Source organism: Lathyrus oleraceus, chromosome 3, assembly GCF_024323335.1.
Source record: "Lathyrus oleraceus cultivar Zhongwan6 chromosome 3, CAAS_Psat_ZW6_1.0, whole genome shotgun sequence".
Classification (NCBI taxonomy): Eukaryota; Viridiplantae; Streptophyta; class Magnoliopsida; order Fabales; family Fabaceae; genus Lathyrus; species Lathyrus oleraceus.
The window spans coordinates 321,026,464-321,044,896 of NC_066581.1; positions in this window are offsets into that span (position 1 = coordinate 321,026,464).

An 18,433-nucleotide genomic window follows, 5' to 3' on the forward strand; every position below is an offset into this window, starting at 1 on the left:
GTTTATGTTTGTGTGTTGTTGTTTTAGGCGTGGTTATGTTCGTTTTGTTGTAACCAAAATTCATATCTATATTAAATTTCAAGGTTATAAAAATTTTAACAACATAATAAATTATCAATGCAGAGCTTGTTCCAACTTTGGGACAATGTTTCCGTGTGTGTCTGGACTGACGATATATACCATACAATCTTAGTAATTTGTTAGTCGTATCCGTTTTTGTTATAATAAGCGTGATGTTGGGGTGAACCTTTTTCTTCCTTCTCATATTTTCATTGTATCAAATTATATTCCCTTGATATGTATGTCAATATTCTTCTTTTGCTATCACTAAAAGTTATTGTTGTATACACCGAATACGTTTACCACCTTGTAAATGTTGGATAGATACAAGAAAGCATTCTATCAAACACTTGAACACGCCACAATGAAATTGGAGCAAGGCATACAAAAGACTTACAACTTTCCACAATCACACCAACCTCGATGTAGTTCAACCTGATAGTATCTGTAAGACCCTAATTTTGGCCCTAAGACCCCTCATGGCATCATAACATTGCATTTGCATAGCCTCAAGGATCATAAGCATCTTGGTTCCCTTTGCCTTTGGGTGGGATCCCTTGTGAGTGGTTTTAGATCACCAAGCATGCTTGAATTGTATTATTGCTTTTCTCATTTTATTCACTAACCAAAAGGACAAAAATATGTCACTAATATTTCTTGTTTGTAGCTTGAGCAGTCACAAGGTCAAAAGCTTCTAGGAGATCCTTTGTGCAATGATATGGTCAACTGAAGATGTAAGCAAGCATGGTAATGGTTCCCAAAGCTCCTCTGCATCAAATATGCCTCCCAAGTATCTCAATTCATCATTTTGATCAAAGCAAGTCAAGGGGTTTGAGGTTTGTTTCCCAAGGAAACCCTAATTCATATATTCATCAATTGTGCCTTGCTCTTGAAGCAACCTCAACCCATGGTCAAATAAAATCAAGGTAAGTTCTTTAATTCATAATTTCATGCATATTTGAACTCATTTGAGTATCCTCAATCATCAATTCATCAAGATATGAGTTGTGGACTTGAGAAGTTGGTCAGTCAATTCATCTGACTATTTTGAAATACACTGAGACCTAACTTTTTATGTGTTGGTCAAATGGAGATGACCCTAAGAGAAAAACTGTTCTTAATGACAATATGAACAACTTTCATGTTCATCAAAATTTGATTTGAAGCTTGGAAGGTAATCATCCATTCTAAGACATTATAGGTCATTTTGACTAAAACCCTAATTTTGGGTCAACTTCCCAAGAACATAACTCATTCATTTTTCATGATTTAGGGATGAGACTTAATGCATTGGAAATATTATTGTTCCTACTTCAAATTTTATGTTGAGAAAAATGGCAAAATCTCAAAATAAATACATGTGATAATGCAAAACATTATAGGTCACTTTGGACCAAATGCATTGAAATGTGAAAAAGCCCAACTTCAAGTGTCCATAACGTCTTCATCAAAAATCCAAATGATGCAAAATTTAAGTCCAAATTGATTTTCTTGAAAAGATCTACAACTTTCATGTTGAAGATTTTATCATTTAGGGCTTGCATCATTGAGACAGAGGGGCTTGAACATTGGCCAAATTTGGAAACTTCACATATGCATGTTTTGCACCCTACACTTCAAGCTCAAATTTCATTAATTTCCAAGGCCCAATTGGAGTTTTGATCAGCATAGAATTTGTTCCTTATGCAACAAGCTTTCTAACCATTACTCATAAGGTTGCATTTGGAGTTTGGGAGCATCATTTTCGAAGACATGAAGAATTAGGTGCATTTTTGGAAACTTAATTCAATTGCCATGCATGAGCTGATTACACCTAAATTGCACGTCCATTTCATTCATTCATGATCGCAGCTTGCCAAATCAAGTGGAATTGGGCCCTCCATGCGCATGTACAGGCCCATGCATGGAGGCCTTTTCCATTCATGCAAATTTGAAATCAAACTTTCAGCATGGTTTTGGCTATAAATACATGTGCTTTGCTCTTCATTTTTTCAACCTAATGGCGCCTAAATCCCTGCTGAATTGAATCCCCACCCATACCAAAGGAACAAACTTCATTTTTCTCTAAAAATTTCAGATCTGAAATTCAATTGCATTGGTTGAATTTTAAGATCTAAAGTTCCTAGACCTCTTCACCTTGATCCATTGAAGCTTCTGTTTGCAAAAGGAATCAAAGAGAGTGACTTAATTCTTCACAATCCAAAGGTTTTGCTCAACTGAAATTTGCTTCGAATCTCATCATACATTGCTCCATTTGCCTTGATCTTGTGTTGTCTGAAGTCCTTTGTATAGAGGCATCATTATTGTGTTCTTAATTGTTGGAATCGAGCAAGTTCAGTTGAACACCACCAAAGTTCCATCTTTGATATCTCTCTTAATAGGAATCTAGAGTGGAATTGAGTGGCATAGGAGTGATGTACATCACTCCACCTTTCGAATGGTGTCTGAATCGTGCATTTTAGTTAACATTTTTTGACCTGCAATTTTTTATCTTCATCGGAGCTTGCCGGAGAAGACGATGGCGCTGGCCACCGTCTAGTCTCCAAATCAGATGTGGACCGTCCCTTTCCATTTCCAGATCTAATCTCAGCAGTCCAACCTTATGACTTTTTTATGTACCGCGTGTGGTTGCATTGACCGTGGAACATGTTGGACGCACGCTTATGGATGCTTGGATCTGTCAGCTCAATTAATGAGCTCAGATCCAAGGGCTCTCGCTTTTCCATTTATTTTAATTCTGATTTTAATTTCTATTTCATTTTTTAATTCCATTTCATTTTCTAAAATTCATATCTCTTTTATTATTGGTCCAAAATTTATGGGACCAATTGCATTATTTCTCTTTTAATTTCTAGTTTCTAAAAATGATTTTTAATATTTTTTATTTTATCATTTGCTATTTTTTAGTAATTTTCTCTTTTCTGGTTATTTTTAATTCATTTTAAATAGTTTTTTATATTCAAAAAATACAAAACTATTTTCTCAACCTCTTTGAATGATGATAGATCTATGAAAAATATTCTCATCAATTTATTAATTGATTTGAGATTTTAGTTCAATTAGGTTATTTTTATTCATTTTTAATTGATTAAAAATAGTTTCTGACTTTTAAAAATGCTGAAATTTTTTGTCAAACTTTGTTTGACCTTGTTGAACTTGGGATAATTCACTTGGACTTTTCAAAGTTGATTTGAAGTGAGTTTGAAGTTTGACCTTCCTTTAATATTTTAATTCAAGCTTTATTTTAAATATTAAAAATGCCAAAAATATTTTGTTTATTTCTTGACTTCCAATCTTCATTTTGCTTCTGTTTTCTATTGTTTGACCTTGATGTTCTCTATCTTTGGTCAACATTTGTTGATTGGTACATTCCATTTCATTTAATGCACTTTAATTCTTCATTTCTAATTCTTCTTCTTCTTCTTCTTCTTTTCTTTCTTTTGATCAATGAGTTAGAGGTTGATGGTTAGCATTGATTAGGGAGGTTTAATCTTCCTTGATTCAAATCTAATTCATCTTGATCATGGATCAAGTGAATGGTTTTGCATTAAGGATAGATTGCTTTCTAAATCATGCAAAGGACCTAAATCAATACAAGATCATTTCTCATCTTCTTTTTGGCATGGCAAGTTGTTGTAGTTTGATTCACTAATCAAGACCTCTAACTTGTGTTGTTGCCTACATTATTATTGACCGGCCTCAGATAGTTGTGACTTCTACATAAGTCCAATTACGATTGCTTAACATAACGCTAAATTTGCCTTATGGCACACTAACTACTAACACTAACCATTAACTATTAACATTTAATTCTTGCACTTTACTTTTATGCAATTTACTATTCTTGTACATATTATTCATTTGCTTTTCCCCCTTTGCTCACTTGAGCACATGTTTATATTAATGCAATTTGCCTTTTGCTCACTTAAGCACATAATTGTGTATATATTATTGTGTTTGTGTTTTGTTGTGATTGTTGTGGACCAAATGCAAAGAAATGGACAAATGGACTTAGTTTCTAGGACTTTCCCTATTCAAATTAGAGTAAAAGGACCTTAATGTTGAAGATGGATTAGAAGGACCAAATCTCTAAACTCACTCTTGTCCATTCTTGATTTACTTCATGGAACTTTTGATGTGTGTGCTTTTGTGCTAGGGAATTCTATGAGAGCTCAAATTGAAGAACCATTGCCATGTTCATCCAAAGTGAAAGACACAAGATACATTGAGGATCTCTTCAGAGGCTTGTTTGATTGTTGCTTGAGCTTATTGTTATTTTGCTTGCATATTCCAAAAGATGGGAGCTACTTGGATCATCAATATGATCTCAAGGGAGGAACTCCATTTGTGGTCTTGTTTCTTATCCCTTATCTCTTGTATGATTAGGACTTTAGCCATTCTTCTTCTTCCCTTCACTCTAACCCAAGCCAAAACTTTTGTGCAAACATTTAACACTTCTTTTCAAACCTTAGAAACCTAAGCCTTATGATTTTGATTTTCAAACTTTCTTTTCATAACACTTATTTGGAATTGAACTTTTAAATCAACTTTGACCATATTTTGTAAATACTTTTCATTGGTAAATACCACTCATTCAAATACCTTTTTGTGGTTTAAATGGCCACTTTCTTAATCAAAACTTTTCATAACCAATAGCTGAAGGTGAGAAAAACAAGAAAGGGGGGGTTTGAATTGTTTGGAAAATAAGCGCTTTTTCAAAATGAAAATCACACAATGATTTTATACTGGTTCGCTTATAACACAAAGCTACTCCAGTCCACCCGACCAAGGTGATTTCGCCTTCAACAAGGACTTAATCCACTAATCTTGAAAGATTGATTACAAACAACGTCTAAGAGAAAGATCTCTTAGTCCTCTCAAGTATACAGACTACACAGAGTCACTTGAGGAAATAAACAAACAATAGATGAAAGATTTATGTAATCTAGAGTGCTTCTAAGATAAGCTAATATTACAATAGTAAGAACAAAGTGATTCACGTTATAAGCAACAGCTTCGTGAAGATTTAGAGAGCAAGAATGTTTTCTTGTGCGTTGATGTTTCAGTATAATTTTTTGCTTTTTATCTTCAATGTTGATTGCAGCCCATTTTATATATCAGTGAGGTAGTGGTTGAAACTAGTGGATATTAAAATGAATTTACGCCATCACTTAAATAGCTTCTGCAGGATAACTTTCTCTCCTTGAAATGACTACTTACCACATATAGTATCTTCTTTATTGAAATTGGAGATTAACGTCTCTTTCTCTATTAGGAAAACCATTTGCAAATCTTTACTTGACTTTAACGTTACTCTTCCATGATTAGCAATTCCATGATCAGAGTCTTCGTGTGTCTGAGAATCTTGGAATTTTTCTTCTGATGTTGATCTCTTTTGAGTTCAGATGGTTTCTTCAGATAGCGCTGATAACTTCTGGAATTTAGAGATAGCGTTGTTCAGAGTCAGAACTTCTAGAGCTTACTTCTTGTTCAAATGTTTCTGATACTTTGCTGTTTTGCTCAGAGTTTAGACTTTCTAGAACGAGTTTCCACTTCAGATGCTTCTGAACATTTGATAATTTGTATCTGATCTGGTTCTGTATCTGATGACGTCATCAGATTTCTTCCTTTTTTCTTAGAACCCTGCACACTTAGAAACTTTTCGTTAGGGTGCCATTTTTGGTTTCATCATTTGTTATCATCAAAATCAAGGAATCTGTTGTAGAACAATTTTTGTTCTTACAATCTCCCCCTTTTTGATGATGACAAAACAAACTTAATTAGCAGATGAAACATGAATAATATTAGATCAGATAGATAAGAGCTCCCCCTGAGATAGTGCTAGGGAGTTCAGAAGTTCTTACCAGAGCTTCCAAGCGATGAAATTTTTTGATACCTTCTGCAATTTCTTAAGTTTAATGTTAGATAAATTTAATTTAAGAAAATATGTTGCAGAGTGCTTAAGGTATTTAGACAGTATTTTCATCAGAGTTATTAATGACTTCTCCCCCTTTTTGTCAGAATCAAAAAGACATAGCAAAATAAAATAATTAAGAAAAGGCATTATATTTCAGATAAAACAGCACAAAGGCAACAAGAACAAGTAAACATCAGAAACAGAGAAAGCAAAAACAAAACAACAGGCAAGCAAAATATCCTAAGTGCCTAGGGGTTCGGAGGCGGAGGCATTCTCTGAAGCAGTAGAGCAAGCATATTCTGGATGTTGTCGTTGACTGTGTCTTGCTTGTCTATTCTGGCCCGGAGTTCCTTCTGATCTTTCTTCAATTCTTCCAGAGTCTGGAGAACCATGGGAACAACAGATGAGGACTCACCCTGAGTCATAGCCTGCTGTGCTTCAGCAGTGGCCTGTGCTTCAGCTTCGGCAGCAGCAGCAGCATCTGCCAGAGCCTTAGCTTCAGCTTCCTTTTCCCTTAGGATTTCAGCTTGACGAGCTTTTTCTTCTTCCAATCTTCTGGCTTCTTCAGCTTCTCTTGCGAGTCTCTCTTCCTCTAGCCTTCTGGCTTCTTCAGCAGCTTCTCTGGCAAGTCTTTCCTGAAGTCTTGCCTCAGCATCTCTGATAAAGTCGTTTCTGACTTGCTCAGAGATGTGCTTCAGTTTAAAAGCCTCAGAGGTCATCCAGCCAATGACTCTGTTCCAGTGTGTCCTTACAGAATCAGGATCATCACTTATGCCAGAGCTAGTGGTCAGAGACTTGACCTTTTGTACCGAAGCCCCTGCGAACAACATGATGGCTTCCTCAAGGGTAGGTATAGAAAGGTCAGGTTCAGAGGTATGAGGTGGAGAGGTTGGAGGGCTGAGGTTTAGAGTTAGAGGTTCTGGTTCAGTTTCTGATTCAGGTGCAGCGGAGGTGTTTGGCGGGGTGTTATCAGAGGTGGGAAGGTCAGAGGGTTGGTTTTCAGAAGGTTGAGCTTCAGAAGGTTGGTTGGTTGGTTGTTGTGGTGGTGAAGTTACTTCAGGTTCTGGAGGAGGTGAAGTAACTTCCTGTTCAGGTTGCGTTTGTTGGTTTAGAGCCTGAAGCTGGGCTAATGTTGGAGAAGATGGGTCAGAATGTTCTGGGTCAGAGGAGACGATAAGGTATGGAGGTGATTCTGGGGCTGAAGATGAAGAGGAAGTTTGATTCATTTCTTCGGCTTCAGCTAGAGGAGGGTTGTACGGGAAAGATCAGATTTAGGAAGTGAGGATTTGGTTGTAGAAGGTGGAATGTCAGAGGTTGTATAAATAGGTGGTGTTGGGAGAGGATTAGAGGAAGGGGTAGAGGAAACCATCAGAGGTTCAGAGGGAATAGGAGGAACAGACGTACCAGTAGAAATTTGCAGAGGAGCTGGAGATCTGCTTCCAGAAGATTCTCCAAGTCTTGCCTTCTTTGCCTGTGATGCTATCTTCTTCTCAGAGAGACCTCTCTTGTACCTGACGAAGTCTTCTTCTGAATCTAGACAACCGTCGAGTCTGAAGTCAGAGATGTCAACACCTTCATCCAGCAGACGCTGAAGATAGATAGCAACCGCATCTCTGGGTTCATTCTTGTAGAACCTAGCAAGACCATGAGGCAGCTTCCTCTGATCTTTCAAGGAATCCCAGGATGTGTCCAGCGTGGGTCTGACTTGAATCTTCTTTATTATTCCCATACTCTTGAGATTTCTGGCGTTCAGAGGCCTCCCAGTATCTATTACCAGATCTTGCATCAGCTTGGCCTTCTCCAGATGATCTACCAGTCCATTCTCGATGAAAACATCAGATAACAATCTTCCCAGAGGGATGTAGGATCTGAGCTTCATGTTGTTTCTGGTCTCCCTGACAGAGTCTCTTAGGTATCTGAAGAGTAGTGCAGGAAGGCAGATCTTCACACCCTTGTGAATGCAATACAGAATGCACTTCTGATCTGCATTGATGTAGTTAGAGGAGTTTGATGCTGGGCGGTGGTGAATAGTTCCCAGAATGATCTTCAGCCACACTCTGAGGTTCTGATGAAGTTCTTTGTTTTTGGATGGGTTGCCTTCAGCGTTGAGTTTGAAAATGGTTGGGTTGATTTCTTCAGTAATGCGCTTTGACCTAGGGTTGATGTTGTAAATCCTTTTTCCTCCATCTCTCTCCATGTTCAGTAAAGAAGCAATTGACTTTTCAGTAATTACTATCTTTACCCCCAAAACATAGGAGACGATGAAATGGTCATCAGCATCTGCAAATCTCCAGAACTCCTTGATGAGAAGTGGGTAAACAGGGCCATAGAGCCTTTGGAAGTAGTTTCCCCAACCTTGTTGACGAAGTTCTTCAGTAAGATCAACGCCATTTCTCTTCATGTCGAAATCTACTAGCGTTTCACACAACACTTCCAGTCCCTCAAAAGGAGTTGCTAGGTTTATATGGGGTTCACGGTCAAGAACATGGGGTTCCTTGTAAACAGGGGTGATGGAGACGCCTGTAACCGTTGGAGTTGGAATGCTTGAAGTTTGAGCAGTTGAGCTTGATTCCATTTGTTGAGAAAAGTTGAAAACTTGTTGTTGTTGAGCATCCATGGTGAAGAAGAAGATGAAGATTGATGAAGATGAAGAGTTTGCAGAAATGCTTCAGAGAGGTTTAGGGTTTTAGAGTGAGTGAGAGTGATAAGTGTGTGAAATGTGAGAAAAGTGTTTAAATACCCTAAGTTAAAACACATGCAAAACGACACACAATATTGCGTTAGCACACGGCTCAAGATTGCACGCTTGGGGGAGAAATGATTAAGGCTAATTAATGAATGTCTAATCCCAACAGTACGCACACTGCTCGAGGAGATTTCAAACGTCTGTCCTTTGAATTTCTTTTGACAGCTATCTAGAAGTTCTAGGGTTAGACGCTCAGTGCTCCACGTGTTTTGATGTATCTGATCTTCAGGAATACCAAAGGATTGGTTCCTTGAGATTTCTAACTCAGATATCTTCTTAACTGGTAGAAGTATCAGAGTCAGAGGCAGAAGTATATTTGTTTTTATCAGAGTCTCATTTTACATTCTCAGAGGCATAATTCATTCAGGACAATTTTGAATGTTCAGATTTTTTAAGATAAAAAGAAATCTATCTTCAGCTAGAGGCTTAGTAAAGATATCTGCCCATTGATGATCTGTATCAATGAACTTCAATGTTACTATCCCTTTCTGAACATAGTCTCTGATAAAATGATGTTTTATTTCAATGTGTTTGGCTCTGGAATGTAGAATGGGATTCTTACTAAGACAAATAGCAGCAGTATTATCACAAAAGATAGGAATGTTACTCTCAAAGATTTGCAGATCTTCTAACTGATGCTTCATCCAGAGCATCTGAGTTGTGCACAGTGATGCTGAGATGTATTCTGCTTCTGTAGTTGATAGAGCGATAGTTGACTGTCTTTTGCTAGCCCGGGATATTAGATTGTTTCCCAGAAGCTGGCAATTTCCAGATGTGCTTTTTCGTTCTAGCCTATCTCCTGCATAATCTGCATCACAGTAACCCGAAAGTCTATACTCTGATGTTTTCTCATACATCAGGCCCAGGTTAGGAGTTCCTTTCAGATACTTGAGAATTCTCTTAACTGTTGTTAAATGAGATTCTCTAGGATCTGATTGGAATCTGGCACAAAGACAGACACTAAAGAGAATATCAGGACGAGTAGCAGTCAGATAGAGAAGAGAGCCTATCATACCTCGATAGAGCTTATGACAAACCTTATTGCTTACCTCTTCCTTTTCCAGAATGCAAGTTGGGTGCATAGGAGTTTTTGCAGAGTTGCATTCAGTCATGTCAAACTTCTTCAGAACATCTTTAATGTATTTACTTTGATGAACATACGTGACTTCTGAAGTTTGATTAATTTGAATTCCTAGAAAGAACTTTAGTTCTTGCATTAAACTCATTTCAAATTCTGCCTGCATTAACTTAGAAAATTCTTGACAAACAGAGATATTAGCAGAACCAAAAATAATATCATCTACGTAAATCTGGCATATCATAAGATCATTGTTAAGGTTCTTACAGAAGAGTGTGGAATCAACTTTCCCTCTGATGAAATTTTGTTCTAGAAGAAAATTGCTTAAACGTTCATACCAAGCTCTGGGAGCTTGTTTAAGTCCATATAAAGATTTCTTAAGTTTAAAAACATGTTCTGGAAAATTTGGATTTTCAAAACCTGGAGGTTGGTTGACATACACTTCTTCTGAAATATAACCATTAAGGAATGCACTCTTGACATCCATTTGATATAATTTAATAGAGTGATTAATGGCAAAAAATACGAGAAGACGAATAGATTCTAACCTTGCGACTGGAGCAAAGGTTTCATTATAGTCAATACCTTCTTGTTGACTGTAACCTTGAGCTACCAGTCGAGCTTTGTTTCTGACGACTTCTCCTTTCTCATTCAGCTTGTTTCTGAATACCCATCTGGTTCCAATAACATGAGTGCCTCTGGACTTTGGAACAAGATCCCAGACATCATTCTTTGTAAATTGATCTAATTCTTCTTGCATGGCTGAAACCCAGTCGTTATCTTGAAGTGCTTCATCACAGGACGTAGGCTCAATCAGAGACACTAGTCCTAGAGGAGTATCTTCAGAGGTCCTGAAGGTAGATCTGGTTCTGACAGGTTCATCCTTGTTTCCCAGAATCAAATCTTCAGATACATTGATACGACTTTTAACTTTCTTTGGGATTTCTGAAGATTTAATTTCTTCAGAGTTCTGAGTGACAATTGCTTCTGGAGTTTTATCAGATTCTACAAGAGTGATCTCTAAATCTGCAAACTTTTCAACTAGCTTTGATTTTTCAGGGTCAAGCTTATCATCAAATCTGACATGAATTGATTCTTCCACAATTTTGGTTTCTGTATTGTATACTCTGTAGCCTTTAGAGCGTTCTGAGTATCCTAACATAATACCCTTCTGTGCTTTGGAATCAAACTTGTTCAGATGTTCTTTAGTGTTTAAGATAAAGCAAGAACATCCAAAAGGATGAAAATATGAAATGTTTGGTTTTCTTCCTTTACACAGTTCATAGGGAGTCTTTTCCAGAATGGGTCTTATAGAGATTCTATTCTGAATGTAACACGCTGTATTTACAGCCTCTGCCCAAAAGTGCTTTGCCACATTAGTTTCATTGATCATGGTTCTAGCCATCTCTTGGAGTGTCCTATTCTTCCTCTCTACAACTCCATTTTGTTGTGGAGTTCTAGGACAGGAGAAATCATGGGATATTCCATTAGAGTCAAATAATTCCTCAAAATCTTTGTTTTCAAATTCCCCACCATGATCACTTCTGACTCTAATAATTTTAGAGTCAAATTCTTTTTGCACTTTGGAGCAGAAACTAGTGAATACAAAGTGAGACTCACTCTTGTGCTTTAGGAATTTTACCCATGTCCAGCGACTGTAATTGTCATATGGTGAACTGACTTGGGGTGTTTTGCTTTTAATCGCAATGTCGCGGATAGCAAGAGTCGCCACCGACTTTTCTTTTATCCAATAAGGAAAGGCGGAAAAGAACAGGAAAGACCTTAATTAGATTTTGGGTTCGGGAGGTACATTATACAAAGGGAAGGGGTTAGCACCCTTTGTATCCATGGTTATCCATGGGCTCTTAATTGCTGGATCACTTATATTTTTGTTTGAAAAGTGTTGGTGAATTGTTTAGAAAATGTTTTGAAAAAAGAGAATTTAACTTTGTAATGATTCTCGTATGAATGTATACAAAGTGGTTACCTCGTTTAGTTTTGAAAGCGGTTTAGAAAAATATAACTTGGTAATGATTCTAGTATGAATGTATGCCAAGTGGTGATGTTCTAGGATTTGTAAAGTGTGAGGGGTGGAAAACGTTTTAGGTTATGATCCAGCAACTGAGAGTTATACCTTCCTAAGGTCGTTTCGAGCATTTCCTATCCTTATGAGGGTAAAACTGTCCTTACTATTGAGAAGTAAGTAGTTTTATCCTTTGGATGTTAAGGGTCATCGTAGGGTCATCGATTGGTCATTGAAGGCAACAGTTGTAGGGATACCTTAGCATTCGAAGGGACGATCATCATTTAACCGTAGGCTACACCGAAGGGTCATCGAGGGTCGTCGATTGGTCATTAAAGGCAACAGTTGTAAGGATACCTTAGCATTCGAAGGGACAGTCATCATTTAACCGTAGGCTACACCGAAGGGTCATCGAGGGACAAAATCGTATTTTCGAAGGCAACATCCGAGGGACCATGATTTATTTTATGATGATTTAACCGAAGGGTCTTTGCTAAGTGTATCCCTACATTCGCGGGACATGACCGTAATACCGTAATACCGTAGGGCAGCAAAGAGGTCCAAGATCACTTATTTAAAGGCCATATTTTAAAGTCAATTAGGTAATTAGGTCCATATTAAAATCAATACATTAAAATTAATACATTAAAATTAACACATTAAAATTAACACATTAAAATTAACTAAGCCACTTAGGGTGAGTCTCCACAAGGGTATCCCACAAATAAAGTGGAAGACCTAAACGGCGATCTTTTTCTGGGACATATGAACCTTTGCAAAATTCAACAAACGGGTTAGAGTACCAAATCCGGGTGTAATCGTGGATTACAACGTAAAAGAAAAACAGCAGCAAGAATGTCAGGCAAAACAGTGCATAATTAACATAGAATCGACCAGATACGCATAGGACATAACAAATAAAATATTGGCGGCTGCTTCGTTCGCCTCTGCCTCGCCTAGCGAAGGCCTAGCGAACACTCGCTGCGTGCTCGCTTAGCGATGTGCTAGCGAGCGGCTGCGGGTTTGGAATTTCAAAACAGTATGACTTCAACCTGTTGCATGGCTTATGGCATCCAACACATAATTACATGGTTCAGCATTCACAATATCCAGACACACTTAAATTCACATGCAAAACCTCAAATATGTTTATGAATTCAATTATAATATCACATGCAAGTTAAGAACATAAAGCGGTATCACATGCAAATTAAGAAAATAACGCGATAATAGTAATGCAAACCTGTTTGCAATCGAATTGCAACCTTGAATTGGCGAGCCGGATTGAGTTGGGCGGTGGTAGCTTCGGAGCGGATGAGAGGCCTTTAGGGTTTCCCTACTCGGAATCCCTCAAGTTGATCTCCAGGGTTTCTATGCCAGGGTTCCGTCCGTCTTCTCCGTTTTTCGTCCCCCTTTTCGTTACTGAAGTGCTGGTATTTATAGTGCTCTTTTTCATGACCTAACGGGCTCAGAACGAAGCCCGAAATTTTTTGTTGTCTGTCAGCTTCGCTAGGCGAGCTGGTAGCGAACGCGTAGCGAACGTTCGCTAGGCGAGCGTGTAGCGAACGTAACGTTCGCTAGGCGAGCGCGTAGCGAACATGCCAGTTTGGGCCATTTTCTGGATTGGGCCATTCGTGAGCTGGGCCTTGGGTCCTTTAAGATCAGTGTCATAAAGATGAGTCGGAATGCCTTGAAAAATGTCTTGAAATATTAATGGGCAAATTTTGGGGTATGACAGCTGCCCCTGTTCAATATTCTTGAACCGAGAGAGTAGAATGGTATGTGTCTTTCGTGGTCTGGAGGTGAAAGATTATTGAACACTAGAATGCCCCAAAAATTTGCACTTGCCAATTAGTCTTGGTGGAGATGGGCTTAAAGATGCCATCCAGGTAGTTTGATGAGGAGATTTCCAGATTGTGTCGTACGTTAGACGATGTCTGAAGACATGGATGTCATACCGGGTCATATGCTAGACCGTATAGTGAATCATCCATCATACTGTTGACTTCGCTGGGGAATCAGAGTATGCTATATACTGCTGGGGATAAGGGATCAGAATGGATCATATACTGGACCATATCTGAGTACCAGAGTGAGCTGTTCGTAGGTGGATGACTTTGATGGGGATGAAAGATCAGAACGGATCGTACGCTAGATCGTTTCTGAGTTGCAGAATGAGCCGTCCGTTAGGCTGAATCTGCTTGAAGAGGGAGTAGTCGTATACCAGACTACCATTCAGAAATGTACCTGTCCGAAGGTAGCATCTGAGCAAGGGAGTAGCCGTATACCAGACTACCATTCAGGAATGTACCTGTCCGAAGGTAGCACCTGAGCAAGGGAGTAGCCGTATACCAGACTACCATTCAGGAATGTACCTGTCCGAAGGTAGCACCTGAGCAAGGGAGTAGCCGTATACCAGACTACCATTCAGGAATGTACCTGTCCGAAGGTAGCACCTGAGCAAGGGAGTAGCCGTATACCAGACTACCATTCAGGAATGTACCTGTCCGAAGGTAGCACCTGAGCAAGGGAGTAGCCGTATACCAGACTACCATTCAGGAATGTACCTGTCCGAAGGTAGCACCTGAGTAAGGGAGTAGCCGTATACCAGACTACCATTCAGGAATGTACCTGTCCGAAGGTAGCACCTGAGCAAGGGAGTAGCCGTATACCAGACTACCATTCAGGAATGTACCTGTCCGAAGGTAGCACCTGAGTAAGGGAGTAGCCGTATACCAGACTACCATTCAGGAATGTACCTGTCCGAAGGTAGCACCTGAGGAGATGAAGGTTTAACTTGGTCGTACATTAAACCGTATTTGAGCAGCATCTGGTCTAACTTGATCGTACATTAGACTGTATTTGAGCAGCATCTGGTCTAACTTGGTCGTACATTAGACTGTATCTGAGCAGAATCTGGTCTAACTTGGTCGTACATTAGACTGTATCCGAGCAGAATCTGAGGATTTGAAGGTCTAACTTGGTCGTACATTAGACTGTATTCGAGTAGAATATGGAAGGTCTAACTTGGTCGTACATTAGACTGTATTTGAGCAGAATCTGAGGACTTGAAGGTCTAACTTGGTCGTACATTAGACTGTCACTGAGCAGACTCTGGGGACTTGAAGGTCTAACTTGGTCGTACATTAGACTGTCACTGAGTAGAATCTGAGGACTGGAAGGTCTAACTTGGTCGTACATTAGACTGTCACTGAGCAGACTCTGAGGTCTTGAAGGTCTAACTTGGTCGTACATTAGACTGTATTTGCAGAATCCGACTTGAAGGTCTAACTTGGTCGTACATTAGACAGTATTTGCAGAATCTGACTTGAAGGTCTAACTTGGTCGTACATTAGACTGTATTTGAGTGGCCTCTGAGGGCTTGAAGGTCTAACTTGGTCGTACATTAGACTGTATTTGCAGAATCTGACTTGAAGGTCTAACTTGGTCGTACATTAGACTGTCTTTGAGTGGTTGAAGGTCAGAATGGATCGTACGCTAGATCGTATCTGAGTTGTTAAAGGTCAGAATGGATCGTACGTTAGATCGTATTTGAGTTGTATAGTTGAATCTTGAATGTAATTGATAAGGATGTCCGTCTGAATGGACCTTTGTCTTGTCTGTATCAGGAGGATAATTAACCTGAAAAATAAAGTTAGCTTCATGCCATGTCATGATGCATGAGATGCAAATGTTGTATGCATGCGAAATGATGTAATGATTGAATTATGCATTCGGAATAAATGAGAGCATTGTACACATGTATATGTTATGAAATGATGTAATGTATATTATGCGGAACGAAAATTGTATGTAGGTATGTGATGTGAAGTGATGCATGAATGAATAATGAGTCTGAAAAGTTCTTCCAGGGGACTCTACTGGGGAAATAAACCTCAGTCTCCTGGTAGGGAGATACTGGTATCGATGCTCAGTTCTTAGCCGGGGATGCTTGATTTCTGTCTGATGGTAGAAATATTCGACGGAGCCTAGCTGGGGATGGAAGAGATAACCGGTCTGTCTGGTGGTGCCAACCTCTTCTGGGGAATAACTGGTTTCGCTGGAGAATAGGATTAGCAACCGGAATCATTGGGAAGCATGGTTAGACCTTCTCCTTGATCCTGAAGTCTTTTAGTAATTGCTATTGTTATTTTATGCATGTATTTTTGATAAACATCAATCATATTCAAATGCATATATTAATTCGAATTAAATCAATGGACGTTTATGCAAACAAAACAGAGAAAGTAAAACAAGAGCATCTTTTTGGAAACAAGATTATATTGATTTTGAAAGGGAGCCTATAAACAGGCAATTTGTGTACAAGGAGACAGAAATCCTAGTAAGAGGAAATTGTCAAGAAAACAAAGAGAAAGATATGCAGCAAAAGTCCTATTGATTCTAATTCGGCTACTGTCATTATGTCTTCAAGCATCTCATCACCTGCTGTCGGATAGAAGTGATTGACTTGTTCAGTCCCTTTGACTTGGGTGAAGCAGACCGAGAACGGGACATAGTCATACGCTTTAATCCCTAATTTTTGCCTGGACCGCCTTTTCAGGTTTTCGGTCCACCAGGATACCCTTTTTTGCCCAAGCCGCCTTTTCAGGTTTTCGACTTGCCGGGTGTACATGCGTAGTATTTTTTTTTAATTATGTCGTGTTCACAGGATGCGGGGATTCTTCGTCATCCATTGTAGCAAGCATCATGGCTCCACCAGAGAATACCTTCTTAACTACAAATGGCCCTTCGTATGTGGGAGTCCATTTGCCCCTGGGATCACCTTGTGGTAGAATGATACGCTTGATAACTAAATCGCCGATTTGGTACACTCGTCTCTTGACCTTTTTGTTGAATGCCTGGGTCATGCGCTTCTGATATATGTGCCCATGACAAACAGCCGCAAGTCTCTTTTCATCAATCAGATTTATCTGATCGAGTCGAGTTTGAATCCATTCATCCTCATCTAAGCCTGCATCTTTCACAATTCTTAGAGAGGGAATCTGAACTTCCACTGGTAAAACGGCTTCCATTCCATAGACTAAAGAGAAAGGGGTTGCCCCTGTCGAAGTGCGGTAACCATGAAGAGCAAAAGGTAACATCTCATGTCAGTCTTTGTATGTTACTGTTATATTCTTGATATTGTTAGCAGCCTCCACGGCGCCGTTCGTCCTTGGCCGGTACGGAGAAGAGTAATGGTGTTTTATTTTGAACTGCATGCAGAGTTCAGTTTAGTACCATTATCAGTGATAACTCTTTCAGGAGACAGCAGGTTTCTCGAATGTATATTTGATAAGATCCATCTTAGAAATCAATAAAGTGGTATGATTCAACATATACTGTCTTAGTCGGCGAGCAACCCAAGCCAAAGCGCAGCAAGCTTTCTCGAGCTGTGAGTATCTTGTTTCGCAGTCGGTACCTTGTGCTAAGGTAGTATATTGCATGCTCTTTTCGACCGGACTCGTCATGTTGCCCCAACACACACTCTGTTGAATTTTCTAACACGTCCAAATACATGATTAGAGGTCTTCCTTCAATTGGTGGCATCAGAATTAGAGGTTCTTTGAGACATTTCCTGACTTTGTCAAAATCTTTTTGACATTCATCATTTTGTATTGTCCCCTGATTTGTCCTTAGTAATTTTCTTGTCTACTTCAGTACCTAGATTTCATTTGACTCCTCATGCGGCTGTATAGTCTTTTCTTCTTGCAGTACCAGTCTGGCAAGTTCTCCAGGGACTTCACAATCTTCCTCACTCCCATCGTCGGTTTGGTAGATCGGATTTTCAAAGTCATAATGAACAGTAGCAGAGTTATTACCAACAGGATCCAGAGTGGATATGGATCGGCAAATTATTACGTGAGTGTGTGCAAGAAAACATAGCTTTGTTTAAAAGATGACAAGAAAGATAAAGAGCGCAATATTTGAATGCAAAAAGGTCCATTGATTCATTGAATGTGAATATGCTTATGAACATGACAAAAACCCTTGAAAAATTAGCTATCGTGCCCCGGGCATAGACACAATGCTTTAAAATGCTAAAATAGCAATAACAATCACTCCTGACTAAAGGAAATTGGGATAGTGTCTTCAGCCTTCCAATTATTGAGTCTGTCACCAATTGTTGGGAAAAATCCAGCTATCCAAGTCGCAATCATTATCAGCATCTTCTACAGCATTAACAGTCTTGTCATGATTAGACAGAGGAGCAGTGATGACATTAGGAATCTCCGGAGGATCAGAGGTAGTCGCCTGTATCTTTCCACTTCGAAGGCCGCTTTCAACATGTTCACCTGTTAATATAAGTTCAGTGAAACCCAATGAGGAACTTCTCAATAGATGGCTGTAGAATGGGCCAGTCAGTGTGCTCATGAACATGTCCACTAACTCTCTGTCAGTCAGAGGGGGTTTGACTCTGCCAGCCAAATCTCTCCATTTTTTAGCATATTCTTTGAAGCTTTCTTTAGATCCCATGGCCATATTCTGTAACTGTAACCGAGTAGGCGCTAGTTCAGAGTTATACTGGTACTGTTTATAGAAAGCTGTTGCTAGATCAGTCCAGGTGCGGATGTCAGAGCTCTCGAGCTGATAATACCATTCCAACTGTGT